The 18,127-nt window shown below is 39.4% G+C and overlaps 1 protein-coding gene across 1 annotated transcript in view; it reads right to left on the bottom strand.

Annotated features, from left to right (window-relative positions):
- Positions 1 to 18,127, bottom strand: part of TTC27 (tetratricopeptide repeat domain 27) — a 626,083-nt gene that overhangs the window by 398,732 nt on the left and 209,224 nt on the right. The window lies entirely within an intron of this gene.

The raw sequence follows: 18,127 nt of genomic DNA, 5'->3' as shown, positions 1-18,127 counted from the left end.
AAGACTCAAGCAGGTCCAATTTTATTACTCAGACTTCGTAGGGAAAAATATAACAAAACTCAAAACATCAGGGGATAATCCAGAATGATGTACAACCTAAGGACAGAAAAGCAGAAACAGTATGATGTGCCAGTATCACAGATTACTGCTGAAGAGGATTAGACGACATAATAAACACATTTAAGGACAAAACATAATAATGGCAACTATTTCTCAAACTGAGGCTTTCAGGATTAGCACTTGTTCCAATACCAAGCCTGACACAGATTGTTTCATCGGACCTGAGACTGTCAATTTTAATGTTTGACGTAGACATCTCCTCTATCAATTATGTTCAATCAATTATAGTGATTTTAACATCAACAGTCTTAAGGACTTCAGCCGTGAATTACAGATAATGCTTCAATTGTGCTCTGCTGAAATCAAATGTGTTTGGCAAAAAACAATAATACTGTAGACCTGACATGCAGTTTTAACATACCACTTGAAACATTTTAGGAGCAATTCAACTTTATTATGTGTAATATTTTCCTATAAATCTTACACGAATTAGAATAATCTATCAGATCCATAAAAAGTAAATGAATTCCAAGCCATGTGTCACAGTACTTACGGCAATATAAAGTACAGTATATGTTGTATTGGTGATAGTATCATCCTTTATTTGAAGGCCAAGGTTAAAAAAAAAAAAAAAAAAAAAACCCTATTGGTTTTACAGCCAGTCTATGGGTCTGGAACACCCAAAATCGATTTGATATTGTGGCTCTCCAAAATAAGCTTTTGCCAGGTGGAGCTTTCTTCTGTTGCCATCATTATTTTGCTCAGTTTCAGGCCAAAGCAGGTAGTCAAGCCCACTGTTCCCAAATCCCCACAGAAAATAATTGAGTAGGAAGCATTAATTCTACTGCATGACTTGGCTTACAGATGAGAACAAAAATATATAAATAAAATGGCTAACCTAAGAAATGAGGTAGGGAGATTAAATCACTAATCTTGAGCAGTGATGACAAGTAGGGGTGTCATTCATGTATCACCATTCACTCAAAATAGATATGCAAAGGAAAAGAACAAGGCACCAGATTATAAGCAAATAAAAATATGATTATAACTTGGCGTCCTGCCGTTTCTTTCCTTTGCATGCCCTTGAGGGATCCATGCTAGATCTTCCAGGAGCAGCAGGAGTCTTATTATCCACCTTCTTTCTGATATTCCCTAGTCATCACCCAAACATTTTTAAACCTTTTCCCTTTGTTTTTGTGATTTTGAGCATTGACAGTGTTTGTATGCTTACAAGCCTTTGCTACTCAAAATAGACAGATTTGTTTCAGGTCTTTTGAAGGGTAGCATTTGGCCAAATTAAAGACTATGCACAATAGAAATTCAAAATGTTACCAGTCAAATATGCCTAAAGCTGAACTCCAGCCAAAAATTATTTATGGACATTTGCAATGTAGAAATAAATTACCACCAATGAATCATGCATCATTTTTGTATGATGCTGTATTTGAGAACATTTTTACTTTGAATTTACCCCTAACAGTACAGTAGGTGATGAATGTCTGATGCTTGGACTTCAGTCCTGGCTGGAGTACACAGACCATAGCAGGTCAGCACCTCTTCCATTCAGGAAATACCTTGCATTATTTTCACAGAATGCAAGGCATTCTGTGATTGGAAGAGGGGAGATTGTGTCATTCATCTGTACATCTTACATTCGCAAAAGAAAATACTGCAAGAGAAAGTGACCTACCTGACATGAGGGCTTGTTTGAACAGTTGTTTTAGCAGCATTTTCCATACCTTAACATACTTTTACTATGCACAGACTTTAAGAGATTGAGAACGTGATTACTTTTGTTGGAAAACATTTAGTGAAAGTCTTCCATAGTAGTTGATTGCTGTCTACTGGTTGTTAGTGGAGTTTTTTTTACGTTAAAGGACCATATGGGCAATTTTTGTAAATGAACTGCCAGGGTAGTAACATTAGTATAGACTCAATTATCGTTTTAGAAATGCTAATTTCTGACTGGTTCTCTTTTATATAGGAGTGAAAATGATCTACCATATTGCCTATTAGACTGCAGGCAGACAAAAATAGCAGGAATCTGGAAGTACCTGCAAGTACTTTCATATAGATGGCAGAGCACCCCATAAGCCTTGAAACCTGGGGAGCTCCTCTATGTAAAAGCACAGGCATGCCTCCCCCAATATCTCACTAATGGTTAGTGAGGCCACTAATCAGAGAAAGAGCGCTAAATAGTGAAGTGCAGGAGGTGAGCCAGAGTGAAGTGCCAGAAACAGTGTGCCCAGACTTTAGAGGTCCTGAGCACCCTGGATTCTAGGTACAGATGGCTTCTATGTATGTCTGTCTGCAGCGCAGTATTCAGAAATTGTAAATAGGTTAACGTGAAATGCTATAATTACGTTGTTTGCTCCATGACCTATATCAGTCTGTGTTGTAACACATATGCATACCACCCAACTTTCTGAGATTAAGAAACGGGACACGTTTCAGCACAAAATATATATGCAAGGACACTCCCCTGCCACTCCCGCAGTTATGCAGACTATGAAGAATTAATATAAAAAATACGATTGGTTAAACTTTTTCTTTTTACTGGTATTTCAAAATAGTTGGAAGAAAAGTTTACTGCACTTTGGTAGTTAAAGAGTACATTTTTTATACAACAGACCAAAAGGAAGGACAACCGAACGGGAATGATGGAAAGAACAGGATTTGGTTTCAAAAGAGAATCAGTCCCTCCAATAAAACCTTTTTATGATATGAAAATGAACATGTGTGCAATTCATCCATTTAATATATTTCAGCCCATATGGCCTATATTTGATGTAGCATACACATCATAATAATACTGATGGTAACATGTAAACTTAAAAAAAAATATATATAAATTACTCGGGTCTAAAAATATTCATTATGTAGATTTCTGAAATCTACAATACATCTCGTACTCTTGTACATTCACAAACAAGCTATGTAGCTGTAGAAAATGATAATCTGTTGCAAAAATGTAATCCCCTTGCTGCAAATATGTGTGGCTAATACAGTGCTTTATGAAATAAAAAGTAAAGTAGAAATGAAGATTAGTTGGCTAAATCTGGTCATTTTATGTCATATTACAGATTTAGCAGGTCAAATGAGACAAAAGCTCAACGGTGACCTCTTGTGTTCTATTATTTAAAATAATATTTGTCAATGATGGGAAATATATGCAGATCTTGAAAGATTTATCACACCTCGGTATTACAATGGAGAATGCAAAGCATGTGTACGGTTACTTAAACAGGTTTGGGGTCATAAAATACAGGTAGTATATCAAATTCAGCTTTAGCCATTACCTAATTACTGACACTTAAATCATGTTTTACATATTTGAATTACTGTCTTCGCCTAACATGCGACTCGGCCTGATCAAATTAAGATCAAATGACTCATATTCATAGCTGATCACTGCCACCATGGGTGGTTGTCATACATCCCAAAGCGACTGTTTGTCAAAACATTTGCAGACATTTACATGCAGGTGCATTCCTATATCCCACAAGTATGCTATGCATCCTGATCTGCAACTTATTTTGCACATTGATTTTTATGTTCAAGAATGCACAGGCGGGAATAGGTACCCCTTTTGTCTGGACTAGCATGCCCTAGTCGTCGTGGAAAGGGGCACCCAGTTTATGAGTTCACAGCCTCTAAAATCTCTTGAATATTTAAGCCAAGAATTCTGCAGCCCCTGTGGCAGCAACACCTACAAATCCGCTGAACCTTTTGCAGTATGAAGATTTTCTGTCACTTGCTGACAACACTGAATACCTCTATCATGTTACAGATGGGTTATGTGCTCCAAATCTCCCTCTTTCCCTTAAAGTGATACTAAAGGTTCAGCTTTTTTAAAAAAATGTTAAACTTAGCTGTTCTGTTCAATGGCTAAACACCCTTGTACAGGCCACAATGTCTTGCATGAAATACGTTATTTTGGTGATCTCTTTTCACCAAAAATATTTTCTGAACTCAGTAGATATTGTGCATGTATTCCCTTTTGCACACATTTTGGGGCAGTACCTATTGTACCTGTTTTCTCCAGTAAAGGAAGATCCAGTAGGCATTGTTGTGCCTCTCATTTCTTCACACTGACAAACAACCTGGTGCCCTGACATTGGTTGCCAATGCTCTGCGTCAGCCTTTGAACAAATCAGACCCTGTCTCCGGACCCAGTTCTACATTCTGCTCCTCAATCGCTGACTTTAATGGTATGAAAAGAGAGAAAACACTGCGCTACTATTTAACAAAGGTGATAGAGCAGCTAACACTCAAGCAAACAAAGCTAAACAAAATGATAAAAGATTAGTGTAGACTTTAATGGTATGACTGTTGCAAACTAGGCATTGGGAGAGGTCTCTCAGAGGCAGTGGTTACCATCATGCTTTGGGCTCTTAATTCTTCTTTCCAGAATAAATACCATCATACTTAGTAGGCCTCCTTCTGACGATAAAAGGGCCACAAAACTGACTGTGTCGGTAATGAGGTCAGAGGATCATGAGGAACTAACATTCAGACAAATACATTTAATCAGCAGCTCTTCCTAAGCTATGCCTGCCTAATCTATCTCCTAAGAATGTCTGCATCAACCGAGATTGTGTGACAAACACCTTTCATCAGTCAAATGATTATGCTATTAAAAACTTACAGAATTTTTGATCTCAGGTTCACACTAAAGTGATATTAAAGTCTTGATTTTTTTTTTTGTTTAAAAATAACAAACATGTTATACTTACCTGCTCTGTGTAATGGTTTTGCACAGAGTGCTCCCGATCCTATTATTATCAAAAACAGGAAGAAGATCTGGACAGCTGCAAAAATACAAGCCACATCAGGAACAGACAGAAGCTAATGCGTTTCACACTTCAATGTAGTGTTAAGTCATAGCTATGACTAAGCACTACATTGAAGTGTGTAACTCGTTAGCTCCTGTCTGTTCCTGCTGTGGCTTGTATTTTTGTTCACAAGAATTTTTTAATAAAAAGGCAAAAAAAAGTTTTGTTGAGTGCGGCTGTCCAGATCTTCTTCCTGTTTTTGATTGCTATATGTATTGCCAGCACCTGGGCTTCCAAGCTGGATGAGAAGATTTTTTACTGTCGCTTGACCTACCTGGAGCAGTGATATCTCTCTCTCTACCCCGATCCTATTCTTCTCGGGTCCCTCACCAGCGCTCCTGGCCCCTCCCTCCTGCCAAGTGCCCCCAAAGCAAGCAGACTGAGCCTGAGCTGAGCCGTTTTAGACACAGAGCCAAGGCTCTGCACCACCCTTCTCTCTCCTCATTGGCTTACTGCCTTTGATGGACAGAAGCAGGAGTCAATGGCACCCACTGCTGTCTCAGCCAATGAGGAGGGAGAGCCCCCGGACACCCGAGGCACTCGTGCAACATCGCTGGATCGAGATGGGGCTCAGGTAAGTATGGGGGTCTGAGGGGAGCTGCTACATAAAGAAGGTTTTTTATCTTAATGCATAGAATGCATTAAGATAAAAAAAAACTGCCTTTAGAATCACCTCAAATACTTTCAGTTAAGCTGCCCAAAATAATGCATATAAAAGTAACATATTCATTTTTATTAACCTAACACTGTAAAAAAATGAAAGCATGCAAATTACATGCTGGAATTCAGCTGCAAATTGCAAAACTTATCGATGCATGTCTTCAAGATTACAGCTGGTGCTACAGACAAGCCTTAGTATAGATCCGGCTTTGAATTAATTGAACATGGCAAAAGTGGAAAGGAATGTTCTGGCTCTTTACATTATATTTTTCTGAATGTACAGAAATGTCAATATCTTATTAGTAGAGTATTTTATAGAGCTTCAAAAGAAGGGTAACTTTTCGTCAGTCAGAATAACACTTTTGCATTTGGTGAAAGTTACATAGAACATGTGCTTGACAACATGCTCACGTACCCTATATATTTATATATACACAATACACTCATACTTAGTGTATGATATATATATAAAAGCCAAAGTGTGTGTACAACATAGCTTAAGACAAACTGAAATGCTCAGGGTAACCGAGCTGGATATAAAAGTCCTACTGTCTCAGAATACTAAGCTAAACCAATCTTGTATTGAGGTGCTGGGTTCTAGCCATGCAATGGGACTGTTCTTCTTTTAATTTGCATAGTGTTCAAACTTCCTAAAGGGGTACACTGTGCTTTCATTCAAGATATACCTTATATTGTGTTTTTAAACTGCTGCTCACTAACTTGCCTAGACCTTCTTAGTCACTTTGCTAGTGAGAGGAATTTAAAGCAGCAGAAAGCGAATTGCAAAAGAATGATGTAGACAGGAACCAGGGAAGCTACATTAGTCTATGAAACACCAAGCAAAACACTTTATTCAGAAAACTAAATGATCGTTTGTAGATTGAAGAAGACTGAAAAAAGACCCAAGACCTTAGAGCTAGATAGTTTAGAACAGATCAAGGCCAAGGAGATTCCAAGAGTGAGGCCACAATCCTGTTGCTGTACCTTCACACCACTTGGGACACAGGCAAACATATGAACTTCATTCAACCAGATAAAGGCGATACAGTTAAATAAAAAACACAATTAAAATGAATTCAACAAACCTGTAAGATATGCTGTGGAAAAAGTAAGAACACCCGTGGCATCAGAAGCTGGTAATTTCTGACCATTCCTCAATGCAAAATTCCTACAGTTCAAGATGTCTGTTTCCTTGTATAAACTACCCTCACAACACTGCAAATATCTTACAAATCAGGGACTAAGCCAATACACAGCCCTCCATTTATTCTTTTTGAGACATTCCTTGGTGAATCCTTATTGTGCTGAAAGACTGATTTCTGGCTTAACTTAACATTTAAAGAGATGGTCTCACGTTTTCATCAAGCACACTTGAATACGATGCAGAATTCATAGTTGATTTAACTATAAGTTGCCCAGGTCCTGAAGGAGCAAAGCAACCCCAAACTATAATATTTCCACCATCATGCTGCACAGTTGTGGTATAGGGTTTTTCACTTGAAATGCTGGTTTTCATTAAACATACTGTATCTATTGGTACTGTGGCCTGACAACTCTATCCACAGCACATTGTTTCAAAAGACATGGTCATTGTCTATATAGTCAATGGCAAACTGTATTCTTGCTCTTTTTTTGTGTTTTTTTTTTATTTTACATTTTACAATTTTTTATAAATACATTTACATATATACAGCCATATATGCAGCCTGTCCGTCATTGCAGCCTTGTCATGCAGCCTGTTCGTCATTGCAGCCTTGTCATGCAGCCTGTTCGTCATTGCAGCCTTGTCATGCAGCCTGTTCATCATTGCAGCCTTGTGCATCGTTGTCAGCTTTTATTTTTAAAAATGGCGCAGCCGAGATGTCCTGTGTATCTCGGCGGTGCCCGGTAGTTCTCGGCCACCTTCGGCCGTACTGGGCAGCTTTCAGCCGCTCTCGGCCCTTCTCTGCGGTTTTCGGCCGCCGAGAAGGGCCAATGGCGGTCGAAAGCCACTGAGAACGGCTGAAGGTGGGCGAAAGCCGCCGAGAAGGGCCGAAGGCGGGCGAAAGCCGGCGAGAAGGGCTGAAGGCGGCTGAAAGCCGCTCAGAGCCCAAAAATTCGCACAGAAATCGCGGAGGATCGGCGTATAACACGCACCCGTGATTTTCCCCTGATTTTAAGGGGGGAAAAGTGCGTGTTATACGCCAATAAATATGGTATTTTCTATGGTCTTCTACCTAACATGGACCATTTCCTAACTCATATTACCCTCTCTTTGTCTCTTTATGTATTTATTTATTAATTTAATTTAATCCATAACTTTAATAATATAATATTTCCATTTATAAGCCACATTCATCCAGACTCACACTAGCATTCGTTCCTTTTGTATCCTTACATTCATTCTATTACTACCTCTAACGTTTGGGGGGAAAAAAAGAGGGGGGGAAGAAAAAAAACACCTCTTCTCCTCTTTCCTATCGCCTCTCCTAGTTCTACAACTCTCTCCATAATACCTGTGAGATTTTAAACTCCATCCAGCTCTGCCACACTGTTATCTGCTTTTTAGGTCCTTTTTCTATTTCCATCCTTTCCTCTAGGGCACCCATCTCACCCTCCCATTCCTCTATATTGGGTATTGTTCTACTTTTCCATTTCCTGGCTATAATGGTTTGTGCTGCTGTTAAAAAATATTTAATGATACCCTTTTTTATATTCTTTACTGAGCCTGGTATCATTGGTAGTATTGATATTAATATGCTGGGCTGTATCTGGATTCCTGTCATTGCAATATATATTTTGAACAGTTTTTCCCAAAAAACTCTGGACCCCAGGGCAATAATACCAAATATGTGACATTGTGCCTTTAGCCCCTTTATGCATATCCACTATACCACATATACCATCTGGCTAATATCTTATAATTTCTCTCTTGATGTCTATTGGATATTGATAATTTATGTGTTGCTATTATAGCCTTTTCCCACTTCGCCCTAGGGATAGTGATACTCAGTTCTTCTTCCCATTTTTTTATATATGTTAATTCTTGCATGTCATTTCTTTTTTTTTTTCTTTTTTTTTTTTAAGTTTAAATAATCTTTATTTTCTTCATTAATACATCTTTTATACAAAATTACTACAAGTATACAACCTATATATCAAATTTCATTAAAAAAAAAAAACCTATATGCTAAAAAACAAGACTGAAGCCCAGCATATGACAATAGTGAGCATTTATCCACTCTCATATTTAACAGTAATCCTACTTCGACTCTTTACCTTCTCTCCTATCCCCCTCCTCCCCTTTCTCCACCTTTCTCCCCCTTTCAAAAGAAAAAAAAAAAAAAAAAGCTTTTTTCTTTTCCTTTCCTCTTTATTAATACCCTACGCCATTTTCCCCTTTCTCCCCCTCTCTCTCCTCCTACGTATTCTTCCTACAATCCTATATTGAGTATCCCATCCTGTCCAACCATGGTTTCCACATTTTTACAAATGCTTTCAGATTACCTCTCCTTGTATATACTACCTTTTCCTTCCATACGGTTTCTGTAATTAGATTCGCCCAATTACCTACCGATGGGGGTTTCTCTGCCTGCCACCTCTGTGCTATAAGCTTTCTTGCCTGAAACATACACCTCAGTATTGCTTTAATTGTACATAGTGAGCCTCCTATTCCTTCCGGCAGACCCAGCACACATAATCTTCCCCCCCCCCACCCCCCCAATTCCCACTCTATAAGTTTCTTTCAGAATATCAATGATCTCTGCCCAATAGCGGAACAGTTTGTGACACCTACAAAACATATGGACCAGATCTCCGGTATCCTGACATCTTGGACACCTATCATCAGCTCTCCACCCAAAACCAAACAGTCGCTTTGGGGTATAGTATGATCTGTGCAACATCATCAAATGTGAAACCTTCTGAGCGGGCGATATTGAAATATAATGTCCTCCCTTAAATATCCTCATCCATTGCTCATCCGAAAATATCCCAAATTCCTCCCCCCATTCCCCTCGACATTTAAGTTTTGACGGGCTTTCTATATTCCCTTCACATATATATGGGTAAATTTCTGCTATAAGTCCTCCTCCTGCCTTTTCTTGGGAATTTAATCTATCATAAAAAGGGGAATTATTCCAAACTGGTCCTTGTTTATCAAATTGTTTATCTAAAGCATGTCGAATTTGCAAATATTTATAAAATGAGTGTTTTGGTATACCAAACTCTACTCTCAATGCGTTAAATGTTTTTAATATGTTCCCTTCATATAACTGGTCCAGTTTATCAATCCCCTTTATCTCCCAGACTCTATATCTTCTGATCAGTTACAGTTCTGGCAAATTCAGTTTGTTCCATAAGGTCAGACCTCCTAACCCTTTTACCGCCTTTACTGCTTTCCAGACTTTTAGGGCCAGTTTTATCGTGGGTATTCTATGAGTAAATGAATTTGCCTCCAATACCTCTACTATTGTCTTATGGGGTGTCCCTGCTGTCATCAATACCTCATTTATTCCTCCCTCCCCATCCTTGCTTATCCCCAGGTGTTGCAATTGGGCTGCTAAAAAATAACTCCTTGGATGTGGTACTGCCATCCCTCCTTTCCTAGTTGGTAGCTGTAAGGTCTGTAAACTAATCCTCCCTCTCCCTCCCTCTCCATATAAGTTCTCTAAATAATTCTTCAATTTTCTTAAACCATTTTTTATCTACCCATATCGGGGAATTATGCAACAAATACAGCAACTGAGGCATCCATAACATGTCATTTCTAGAATTTAAGTAATTATATACATTAGATAAGGTATGTGTTGGTCTCTGGTCCTTTACCAATATTTTTTCCAGGTCAGTAGGCTCTCTATTAATTGTACCCTCCTTCATTAGAGAGAGGACATAGCTCCGAAGCTGGCAGTATTGCATACATTTAGCTTTATATTCTATACCCAAGGAATCCAGTGGGAAAAGTATATTTTGCTCCACTGTCTTCACCACCCTGGTATCATCTTCTCTCCGCCATTTCAGAAAAGAACCTCTCTCCAATGCTGGCAGGAACTCTGGGTTGCCAAAGAGAGGGGTCATAGGGCCTATGCACGATGACCCTAACCCCTGTCTCAGCAATCGATCCCAGACTTTCATTGTTGACACCATCAGGAAGGGCATCTCCTAATTAGGGGGATGCTTCTCTCTCTTTATCCATGGTAATGATTTTAATTGAATGGCTGTAACCTCCTCCTCAAGCTTCACCCCTTGTTTACATTCTGCGTTATGGAAATAGTCTACTATCCTTGTTATAAACACTGCTCTAAGATATGTCGATAAATCCGGGAGGACCAGGCCACCATCCTTTGATCGAATTAATGTCTCTCCACTAATTCTAGCTGGCTTACCCGCCCATATAAAACTCCCTATCGCCTTCCGTAATTGGTTCAATATATTTGTTAGAGGAAATATTGGGATAGTTTGGAATATATATATAAGATTTTGGGCAATATGTCAATTTTTACAATATTTATCCTACCCGTCCATGAAAAAGTCCCCTTATCATATTGTTGAACTGCCTTTATTATTTTTTCTGTGATCAGGAGATAGTTAAATTCTTGGAGCTGTTCTATTTCTCTGGGGATAAATGTTCCCAAATATTTAATTGTGTTTGCTTGCCATTTGAAGGAAAAATTGTTTTTAAGAAGTTCTACTGTATTGTTTTCTAATGTTACATTCAGCGCCTCTGATTTACTGTAATTCACTTTAAAATTACTTACTTTAGCAAAACGTTTAAATTCCTGTATTAAATTCAGCAATGTCACCCGTGGATTCGTAACATACATCAGCAGATCATCCACATATATGGACATTTTAGATTCGTTTTCCCCCACTTTTAATCCTTGTATATCTCTGTTGTTTCAAATGGCTGTCACTAGATGTTCCATGGCTAACACATACAGCAATGGAGACAACGGACAACCCTGCCGGGTTCCATTGGCTATGGTGATTGCTTCGGATATATCTCCATTTGCCCTTATCCTAGCAGTGAGATTATGATACAGAACCATTATCTTTTCCAAAAGCTTTGGGCCCATTCCACATTGTCTTAAGGTTTCCCAGGGAAAACACCATCCCACCCTGTCAAAGGCTTTTTCCGCATCAATTGTAAGCAAACAGGATGGGATGGTGTGCCTCCGGGCATGTTCAATAAGCGTTATTGTCTTCAAGGTGTTATCCCTGGCTTCTCTTCCTTTTTATAAATCCTACTTGATCTAAATGTATATATGTTGAAAGTATCAGGGTGAGTCTGTTGGCTATGATCTTCGAATAGATTTGACGGTTAACATTTGTCAAGGAAATAGGACGATAATTTCCACAATTAGTATGGTCCTTTTCGGGCTTCAGTATTAAAGAGATATATATGCTTGCATACCCTGTAGAACAAAACACTGGGAAGCGGATGCTGCATTAAACGTTCTCTTCATTATAGGGATTAACAGATCTTTGAACTTCTTAGAAAATCAAGGGGTAAAACCATCTGGGCCCAGGCTTTTCCCCATCACTAATGAGTCTATTACTCTATGTATTTCTGCCTCTGAGAATTCCTGTTCTAGATGTTCCACTTCTGCTATTGTTAATGCTGGTATAGGGGTATCCTTTATATATTGATCTATATTTTGCTAATATAGTTTAGGGTCCTTCTCGGCTAATGGATTAGGTATATCATACAGCCTCGAGTAATAAGTATGGAATGTTTTCAATATCCCTTTTGGATCATATACCATTTCCCCTGATTCGGTTTTAACCTTAACTATTGATGCTCCATTTATTCATTGGCGGAGTGCCCTAGCTAGGAGTTTACCCGGTTTATTTCCTTGTTGATAATATAAAGTTCGGGTCTTGTCTCTAATCCATAATGTTTGTTCATTTAATGTTCTTTTTGTTGTTAACTCTATCATTTTCTCCTGTAGTGGATTTTGTTTATGTTGTTTTTCTAATTTTGTTATCTCTCCCGATAGCTGTATTACTCTAGTCCCCTTTATCTTTTTTAATCTCGCTCCATGCTTTATAAATAACCTGCGTATTATACATTTCAATGTTTCACATTGAATCGGTAAAGAGGTTATGTCTTTCCCATGGTTCCCCCGTAAAGTTTGTTATTGCTAACCCAATCTCTGATATACATACCTCATCGAATAAGTAGTTATCATTTAGCTTCCAAAAACCTCTAGCCCTGTTCCCCTCTGAAATGGCCATCCTGAGAAATATTGGCATATGGTCAGACCATACCATACTACCTATCTCGGGGGAGGAAGCTACAGCCATTTCTATTAGGTTTATCAAAAAATAATCAAGCCAATGGTATGTCCTATGTATTTTCGAATAAAATGTACAATCCCTTTCTAATAGGTGGGAAGCCCTCCATATATCCACCAATTGATATTTACTTATCATATCCTTCCTCATTATGTGTCTGCGATATTAGGGATGCTGTGGGGTCCATATCCCGATCCAGGACAAAATTAAAATCCCCGCCTATTAATGTAACCCCTTGAGCCTTTTCCATTAAGTCCACTACGAGTTGCCTACCTGTTTTAATTTGATCCTGATTAGGGAGGTATATATTGATGAAAGTATACTTTTTACCATATATGGCCACTTTTATTAGTATTGCTCTACCATCTCTTTTCCTCCAAATTTCAATTAATTGATGTGTGTATTGATTTATATATTGCTTTGGAGACTCCCCTGGACTTGGAATAGGGAAAGGAGTCATGATACCAGGTTGAATAGTATCCATTTTGTATATTGGGTATATGATCTGAGCAAAAATGCATCTCCTGAAAGAAGACAACACACACATTTTGTGTAGCGAATACAGGACCTGTGATCTCTTGGCTGCTGAATTAAATCCTCTAATATTAAAGAAGCATATCTTTACTGTACCCATAGAATATTAGAGCAAAGGAGAGAGGGAAAAAAGAGGAGGGGGGGGAAGATAGAAAGAGGACAAAAAAAAACTCACTATCTCTTACGATATAACAACCCTCAAATGTTCCTCATTAACTACACATACACCTCATGCACACCACTCACTTCCTATTTGAATCCTACGAGTCTACCATTACAAGTAAGTTCTCTAACTTAGAGAAAAAGGGGTAGTCTCTCACAGGGAGGACGTGCCCGACCCAGGCTTAATTTCATAATGTGATGTTTCCTCTTTGTTAAGGCCCTATAGGCGCAGAGGCAAAGGGAAGCAGGAAGACAAAGGACAAAGGGGGGGCCGGGGGATGAAGGCGAGAAAGAAAAAAATAAAACAAAAAACGCCCCCCCCCCCCATATTCTATCTATAAAAAAAATACATCCCTCATTATATAGTGCTAATGCATTATATTATTACATACATAATTGTGATATAATTATCTCTTCTAACCATCAGAACACCATCTGTGACAAAAAGAAAAAAAAAAAGAAGGGCGCACACACCTCCTCATAGGCAGAGACTTGCAGAGCTGTGCTGTGAATTGACTAGCTCTTTGCTAATCTGTTTATAGCACCTGTCCGCCCTGACACAATTTCAGCCTTGTTCTATCACAGTTGTCAAAGAACTTGTCAGAAGTTATGCTGATAACAGAAGAACGGAGCAGGAGAAAGCCACAAGACTTAAGGCGTTGAAGAGAGATAAGTAAACACTAGAGATATGTGGGCACAGTTCAAATTTAATGAATCAGGTTTACATCCACTTTAAGCAAATTGATGGGCTCAAATGTTTCCAGACATTTAGTGATATTTTTAAATACCTTGCCAGACTCATAGGAATCTAAAACCTTCTGATCTTGGCATGACGCCAATAGCAAAGAGGACACCAGAATCTAAAGGGCAAATTCTGCCTGCATACTCCCTAATGAGGGCCTAATCATAGGCACCTGATCTGTAGACTGGATTCTAATTTCAAGGATTGGAAATATAGGGGAATATTGCACCTACTTTTTACACATTAAAAATCTACATTTAGTCATAGATTTTGATTATTAGAATCAATGTGCCATGTCAAGTTAATGTGCCATTTGTTAACCACTTGCCGACCGCCTACACCAGATGCAAACTGGAGGGCAGAATCATGCACTGACTAGACACAGGGCCACCCACAATCATTCCTGGGAGAGGCTGAACGGCGATCTGCCTATGTAAACATGGCAGATCGCCATTCTGACGGTAGAAGATGGAGATCTTGTGTTCCTGCTAAGCAGGAACACAGATCTTTGTCTTCACCCAGCAACTCCCACACAGTTAGCAAACACCCCCTAGGGACACACTTAACCCTCTGATCGTCCCTGGTGTTAGCCCCTTCCCTGCCAGTGCCCTTATTACAGTAACAGTGCATATTTTTGTCACTGATCACTGTAATAATGTCACTGATCCCCAAAAGAGTGCCAAAAATGTCAGGTAGGTCTCTGATTTGTCCGCCGCAATCTCGCAGTCCGGCTAATGATCACCGATTGCCGCCATTACTAGTAAAAAAATAAAAATAAAGTGCCATAAAAATATCTCATAGTTTGTAGACGCTATAACTTTTGTGGAAACCAATTAATATATACTTATTAGGATTTTTTTTAAATTGATGAAGAAATTAAATTTTTTTTGTATTGGATATGTATTCTAGCAGAAAGTAAAATTTTTTTTTTTTCTATTTTGTCTGTCCTTTTTTGTTTGTAGCACAGAAAATAAAAACCGCAGAGGTGATCAAATACCAACTAAAGAAAGCTCAGTAGCAAGAATGCCCAATCAAAAGTCTCCAGGTCCGGATGGGCTGCCAATAGAAATCTACAAGCGGTATGGTGAAGTGTTATTGCCAGAGCTTTTAGAAACATTGAAGTGGATATTGGAGGTGGGTAAACTTCCCACCTCGATGTTGGAAGCTAATATCACTTTAATACCTAAGGAGGGGAAAGACCAGTGCGAGGCTTCCTTGTATCAGCCAATTTCCCTGTTATGTTCTGATGTCAAGATCTTAGCCAAAGTTTTGGCGACCCGTCTTAATAAATATATTCATAAATTAATACATCCAGACCAGTCGGGCTTAATTTCCAGTAGGACAATGAGTACTAACATTAGAAGAGTCTTCTTAAATGTTAAAATTCCATCCGATAATGAAAGCCCCAAGGCCATTTTGGCCTTGGATGATATCAAAGCCTTTGATAGCTTGGAATGGGATTATTTATGGGGAACGTTAGAGCGTTTTGGCTTTGGCCCCTTATTCATTAGAGATGGGTAAAGCTACTTTATAATGAGCCCAGGGCAAAAATTAAAATGGGCATCGTATTCTCCCAGGCATTTCAGTTAGAGAGAGGGATGAGGCAGGGATGCCCCCTGTCCCCCCTCTTGTTTGTTTTGGCAATGGAACCCCTGGCGGTCCTGACGAGGGAGCGTCCGGATATCCAAGGGTTCCGACGCAATTCAAGGGAAGATAAAATTGCTTTATTTGCCGACGACGTTTTGTTTTTTATCGGGGATAAAAATTCCACATTAAAAACGGTGATACAAATGGTGGGGTAGTTTGGACAACACTCTGGGTTAACGATCAATTGGAACAAGTCAGCCTTATTACCACTGATTAAACCGGGGGATCACCCTCTCCCCACGATCCCTTCTTTAGAAGTGGCACCTAAGCTAAAATACCTACGTGTTTGGATCTCTCGGGATGTGAATCATTCATGTCAGTGACAACTTAGTGCCACTGTTAGCGAAACTAAAACAAAAAGTGGACATTTGGTGCCGTCTCCCTCGCTCTGTGGCGGGATGCTGCAATTTAGTTAAGATGATCTGGCTCCCACAAGTGCTATATATTCACCATAATTCCCCAATTTGGATTAACCAACAATGGTTCAAGAGAATTGAATCCTTATTTCTGGACTTAATTTGGAAAAAGGGCCAAGCAAGGATTGGCTTGCAAAACATTGCAGCTTCCCACCAGGAAGCTCCGCACCCGAGATTATATTTTATATCAGATCAACTCCAGCATATGATAGGAGGTGGGATCCTGGGGAGCGAGTCCTCCAGCAATAGAATGGCGATCGAAGGAGCACCCCATAACCTACTAGTTGAGGTATTGGAGGCTAACTCTTTCGCCCATAGGTGTCCCATCATTGACTTAATGAGCAAAGTGTGGCAGGTAACAAAATCGCTGATGGGATATATCGGTGTGACCGAGTATACCCCGCTGTAATACAATAAGAACTTAGATGAAATAGCAAACATAGAAAGACCTCGAGAATGGGAAATCCAGGGAATTAGAAGGTTGACCCAATTATATGATGGCAATCTTATGAAGCCATTTGAAGCCCTCAGACAAGAACTTAACATCTCAAGCAGGGCTTTCTTTAGGCATGAAATCCGGGCTCAATTCAAGTCTTTAACTATTGAAAGGGCGAAAACCCCTCTATTTCAGTAAATAGTCAAATGTAGGTCAGGGAAAGGCTTGATCTCTAAAATATATGCCAAGTTGGGAGATAATAATCTAAGCGGAAAAGGACCCGATAAGAGTAGAATAAGATGGACCAGAGACTTAGGGGCAATAACCCAGGAACAATGGGGGAAGATTCTAGCACAAGGGAGCCTGTTCTCAATATCCCCCTCACAAAGAGTGTCCCATTTATATTTTATGTATAGAAATGATTACACTCCCCAAAGAATGTGTAAATTTGGAGTGATACCTAAAGACGAATGCCTTAGGTGTGGAGCACCAGGGGATTTGCTACATATGGTATGGAAATGCCCCAAACTGTTAGATACTGGGTGGAAATAGTTGAGAGGATAAATAGAACCTTTGGGACTATATTGAAGCCAGAGGCAAAGCTTTGTCTTCTGGGACGTTTTGAGGAGAGCAGGATTCAAACCCCAATACAAATAGCAGTGTTAAGATGTCTATAACAGGCTAGGCGATTAATAGCATTGAACTGGCAGTCTAAAATACCCCCCTCCTCAGTAGAAAGTCATTAGCTCTATGATCTGGTGTGAGAGGGTGTGGTATATTAAGCAAAATAACTTTGAGAAATTTGAGGGCCTATGGAGCCGTTGAATGAGATGGGCTGTTCGTTGTGGGGGATGTCGGAGGGGTAGCTTGTGCTACCGCCCCATTAACTCCCGGTACGTTGATGGGGGAGGGGCGGAGGGAGAGGAAGGAACCTCTCCCCCCTTCTAGGAACTAGTGGACTGCATATTTGGGTATATCAGGCGGACGAGTTGAGGACTCCTCCCCCCTTCGCCAGTGCTCTGTTCCATCTCTCCCATCCAGTGGAGTAGAAACTTGACTGGGAAAAATTGGTACTCGTGGTGTACATTCGGGGGGAGAGGAAGGGGAGGAAGTTGAGGCCAAGTCAAGGGTATGACTACAAAAAGGGTTTATGGCTTTTTATATTATTGTGGATAAATGTGTGTGATGGCTATTACTTTCCAAGAGAGTTCCAAGAGAATTATTTTATACATGTATTTGCTAAACCAATAAAAATGGATTGAAATAGAAAAAAAGAAAGCTCTATTTGTGGGGAAAAAAGGAGTATCAATTTTATTTAGGTACAGTGTCTAAAGACCACGAAATTGTCAGTGTTGTAGCG

Source organism: Lithobates pipiens, unplaced genomic scaffold (genome assembly GCF_037356315.1).
Source record: "Lithobates pipiens isolate NorthernLeopardFrog02 unplaced genomic scaffold, aLitPip1_a1.2 Scaffold_18, whole genome shotgun sequence".
Lineage (NCBI taxonomy): Eukaryota > Metazoa > Chordata > Amphibia > Anura > Ranidae > Lithobates > Lithobates pipiens.
The sequence above is the reverse complement of the archived record's forward strand: the minus strand, read 5'-3'. Positions and strand labels throughout refer to the sequence as shown.